General features: G+C 48.1%; 1 long non-coding RNA gene across 1 annotated transcript; it reads left to right on the plus strand.

Moving 5' to 3' along the window:
- The first annotated feature begins 2547 nt into the window (after positions 1-2547).
- LOC140680374 (uncharacterized) lies at positions 2548-4715 on the plus strand. Its single transcript, XR_012051571.1, has 2 exons — positions 2548-2708; positions 3712-4715. It is a non-coding gene; the product is annotated as an uncharacterized lncRNA (long non-coding RNA).
- The last annotated feature ends 327 nt before the right edge of the window (positions 4716-5042 follow it).

Below are 5042 nucleotides of genomic sequence, written 5' to 3' on the forward strand. Positions count from 1 at the left end.
TACAGCTAGCTACTGTCTTGTCTTAAGGGTTTTCTCTTGGGAAGGGCAGAGATACCCCAAGATTTTGGCCAGGGGTTGAGGGGCTAAGCTCTGCTCCTCTCACTGTCTCAGGATCAGAGGAGGGACAGCCAGTCTGTGGTCACAGCCTGGAGCTTTCTCTGCCCCTGTAGAGCTTTTGTCCTGCCACTGCTTCTCCTACCATGGCTTGCTGCTTCCGAGGTTCCTGCTGCAATCAATTTCAGCAGCCGGAGGTGCAGCGGGCCCGGCTGTCCCTGAGGGCTCCAAAGGCCCGCCGCCATTGCCGTGCGCAGAGAGGCGGCCGAGCTGCGCCACAGCGCCCCCTGCAGCCGCGGGGGAAGCATCGCCCCCGCCCTGCCCGGCAGCCAGCGGCGCCCCTGCTGGCTGTGCCCGGAACTGCGCCGCGGGGGAAGGGCCTGAGCCGGGACAAGGCCGCGCCGGGTCTGTGCTCTGCCGGGCTCGGTGCTTGTTTGCCTGGCTGTACACACACACGCTGTAAGGAACTGCTATTCCTTTTCCCCTATCTTTGCCTGAAAGCCCCGAAATTTCAAAGTTACAATAATTTGGAGGGAAAGGGGTCATATTTTCCATTCCAAGAGAGCTTCCTGCCTTCCATGGCAGACACCTGCCTTTCATACCAAGACACTCAGGCATTGGATCCCTTCCTTCCTGGTCTTCCAGGGCTTTCTATGATGGTGATTCTGCCAGCTGTCCCGGGTGTGGTAGATAAGGGACAGGTGAACGGAAGATCACGGGATGTGACGGAAAGATAGACCCCTCCCCCTCTCCCTGCCCCACGTTATCTATTAACCCCAGAAGCATGTAGCCACACCTGCCCCGGTAACTTTCCACTCCCGACTAACCCCTGAGACCCCCCAACCCCCCTCTGACGTAGCAAAGACCCCCAAGACTATTTAAACCCCCGAGATGAGATAATAAAGGCTTTCGATCGTCCACCAAATTGGTGCCAGCGTCTTTATCGATAGCCCGAGCGGCCTGGAGAGGCCAGGCCACCGTGCTGCCTCACCTGAACCAGGTCCCCCGTTGCCCTTTATAAAGGCAACACCCGGGAAACAAACCTCTCTCTTACACTTGTTATATGCCACTCCCAGAGAGAAAGGGGCCCTGGCTCCCTCACAAACACCTGTTCAATCCCCACATCCTGGGCCAAGGAGCCCAAAACCCTTGCTGCAGTATCATCAAGTTGCACACCTGTACCCATAAGGTCCCAAACTTGAATCAACCAGGTTGAAAAAGCCTCATGTCCCTGTTGTGCGGTATCTTTCCACAGACTGCAGAGACTGTCAACAACAGGGACTCAGTGATGATCTTGAGTTTTGGCTCCTCTGCTGGTTGTGAGGGCCTTGGTTCCACCTTCACATTAACTGGGTACATGATTTGGTTTAAACTTCCTCCTCTGCAGAGCGGTGATTGCTGCTGGCTGTGGCCGGCCTTGTGGTTGAGCCGGGACCTGGACAGTTGCAACATCCGTGGGTTCTACTGCTGCACCATTGGCCTTTCCCTCTGATTGCAGCTGGTGCTGCTGGACCATGTCCCTGCCCTCTGTGTCAGGTTTTAGGGTATCTATCCCAAAAGGTAACCTCAACCTCTCTCTGAATGGTGCATGGACCTTGCTGAATAAACACAGCAAAATCATAAGCAGATGAACTCTTTAGCTTCTAGGTGAAATTTAAACTCTTCAAAAGCCATTGGCTTAGGCCCAAAGAAGTGAGTGAAGGGTTGGGAGAAGACTCCCCACTGTGTTGCTTCATCACAGTAGGTACCATTAGTAAGAAAACCCCAAAGACATGAACTTAGCCCATGATATTTACATAGCCATGTGCCCACATTCCAGAAGTTTACAAGCATTGAGTTTCTCACCTTGTTCTACAAACTTGATAACAACCACAATGCTCTTAGTCATGAGACCCATGTTTCGATAAGGGACTGCAAACTGGAAAAATAAAGCCACAATCATGTACCAAGCAAACCAAGGTAAGCTAGACCACATGATGCCACTTAATGAGGTTCTCTATCCTGTGCCCAAGCACTGTTATTCGCTTTTCACCCTTTCCTCTTGATGCTTTCGTGCCATACACTGGGCACCAATAATTGTCTTGGTTTTAAAAGTTAGGGTTAGGGTTAGGGTTAGGGTTAGGGTTAGAGTTAGGGTTAGGGTTAGGGTTAGGGTTAGGGTTAGGGTTAGGGTTAGATGTCTGCCAAGCAAAGCGGGAACCTTCCTGGAATGGAAAAAATTACCCCTTCCCTCCAAATTATTCCAACTTCAAACTTCAGGGTTTCCAGGCAAAAATAAAAGAAAAGCAGTAACAGTTCTCTGCTATATATAAAACAGAATGAACAGCAAACAACAAAGGAAAACAGTAACAGGAGTTTTCCACCCCTCAAGCACCACTCCCCCTTTTGGTGCAGTTACAGGCGCAGCCAGCAGAGGGCGCGGTGCAGGTGCGATGGTTCCCCCCGGCCAGCAGGGGGCGCTCCGATGCGAGCTCGGCACCGTTTCAGGCGTCTCTGGGGAGGGGAAGGAGGGAAACTTGCTCCTCCTGTAAATTCACAGGCAGCAGCGGCCTCAGCAACATCAGCGGCAGAGGGCAGGAAACAGCGCAGGCAGCTCAGATCAAGCAGCAGTGGGTCTCAGGATCACCCGCCGGCAGCCAGCAGAAACGTTGAAGGTGGGTAGATCTGATTCTAATACCAAGTAAAAATTCAGCCATACCCCCAGCTAGATAAACAGGCACATCCCAACACCTTCAGGGCCGCTCCTCCTATTTCCCCACTGGAAGGGAAGAGGCAGCCCCAGCTCCACCCTCTGTGGGATCCCAGGTGGAGCTTATGCCTCTCCTGATATCCCCCAAGCCATGGAAGGCCCAGGGCAGGAAACAGGGACAGTTCCTGGCACAAATGACCATGGGGTATGCCTATCACCATGAGCCACCCCCCAAGACAATGTGAAAGTAACCATCTCAAAGCCCAGAACAAAAGGTGTGTCACATTGAAATGTACTCCAACAATGATCCTGAATCCATCCTGCTATGGATAAGGCAAGGATGTCTGTGTTTCAGAACGCCCTGTGACACCTTAACAGTAGATAACACATCCAGCTTGCCAAGCACTTTAGTTGGTATTTGTAACTTTACTATCAGATGAAACAGGGATGAAAAATCAAAGCTCCACAATTCCTATAAGGATTTGTAGGGAGGGTATGTTTATTACAGCACTGGACGCATGTGGGGATCGTTCCCCTTCAAAGGACATGCGCGCCCCTGCGAATTCCCAATCTTTTTCTCTCTCTCTTTACTAGTTTACATATGCATAGTGTTTCACCATAGGTTCATGCATATTAATTCCACCGATTTCACGTTAGACTTACAGCTAGTTACACTTGTAGCCAGTTTTTTATCAGAAAGTACAGAAAGAACTCCTGGGTCACCCTGCCCTGTCTGTTTCAAGGTTCGAAGAGCCTCTCTTATCTCTTCAGCTTAGAAATTCGCATTCTTTCTCCTCAGCTGGGGCAGTTTTACTAGTGCTGCAGAGTTACCAGACTATACAGCATATTTTACTTATGCTAGCAAGCTCAAAGCGGCACATTTCACTTAAATCCAAATGGATTTCTACCCTGTTAAATTTTTACTCTGTTTCAAAGAGCAGGATGTGATTTCAACTATTATCTACCAGAAGCTGTTTTACAGAGCCTACACTTCAACTTTTCGCCAACACCAATTGAAATGAACATTACCATGGTCAAAAAACTGTTGGAAGATCCTGGCCTACACAGACTACTACAACAGCAGAAGAAGAAAAGTCAGAAGACACCAATCAGTGTCCATCACAATCTAGAAAAGGCACATCAAGTCCTAGAACTAATGAAGAGGAATGGAGAGAATCAGTGATGGGAAAACTTGCTTGGATGGTCCCCAGCTGCCACAGGCTTTTCTAACCTAAGCTACATCCTGCAGTTGTGATACTGGCACTAACTGGGCTTGGATTTTTGTTAATAATTGCAGTGTATGTAAGAGTGTGGTACATAATCCAGCAATCAAGAAAACAAACTTGTCCAGAAATACAAAGGCTGAAGGAAGGAAAAGCAATGTTTGTTTTGCCAGAACTAGATGCTGCATTTTTGTTCATAGATACCACTTAGTTTTAACATTTTGAGAAAAGAACTGATTCACTTCAACACCAAGCCAAGAGCCACCACAGAGACCAATTCAGCAAGGTGGTTATTTGCTTTATTCGGCTCCTCTGTGAGAAATGGATTTGTAAAGGATTCTGAAAACCTGACTGAAAGCTCACAGTCTTGTACATCTGTATGCAAACTCTGAGATAAGGTGTGCTGACTTAGGAAGGCCATGGAATAGAGATGACATTGTTGAGAGAGAGACTGAAGTAGAAACAAGTTTCAAAAGATGGCCTTGCAAAAAGACCAGATATTTTGGAGAATTCGAACTGTGAAAGATGCATTGCAGCGAGACTGCCTGGGGTAAAATAAGAGATGGTCGTTGTGTGTCCAGAAGTATTAGCAGCAATGTGTGGCAATAGCTAATAGGCTAAAAAATATTTATAAGGTATTGTAACCAGGAAATAGGGTGGCTTTCTGATAGAATGGTGTTAAGTTTTACATCTCTTTTGTCTCACCCTTCTACAAGACTGGTAATGAAATAAAATCTTTTCAAATGCCTCTCAGTTGCCCCATCTCTGTAGAGCTGGGATTTTTCCAACACTCCTCCTAACAAGCACACTGAGCACAGCACAATATATGGTTACATTTCATGCATATTCATTACATTCCTTGGTTAGGAGTGGTTTGACCACTTACTTCTTGGAAGTCATTCATATCATTAGCATATGTGACAGCGGCAAGTTCAGCATACTCTGGTGGTGCCACTGAGGAAGGCTCCAAGTCTTACACAGGGGTCGTTCAGACTAAGGCAAACAATCTTATTCCGTCTGCACTTACCACCTTTCATTCTGAAGCATGTGCAGTCCTTCACTGGCTATTTCAGTGG

This window comes from Taeniopygia guttata, chromosome 20 (assembly GCF_048771995.1).
Source record: "Taeniopygia guttata chromosome 20, bTaeGut7.mat, whole genome shotgun sequence".
Classification (NCBI taxonomy): Eukaryota; Metazoa; Chordata; class Aves; order Passeriformes; family Estrildidae; genus Taeniopygia; species Taeniopygia guttata.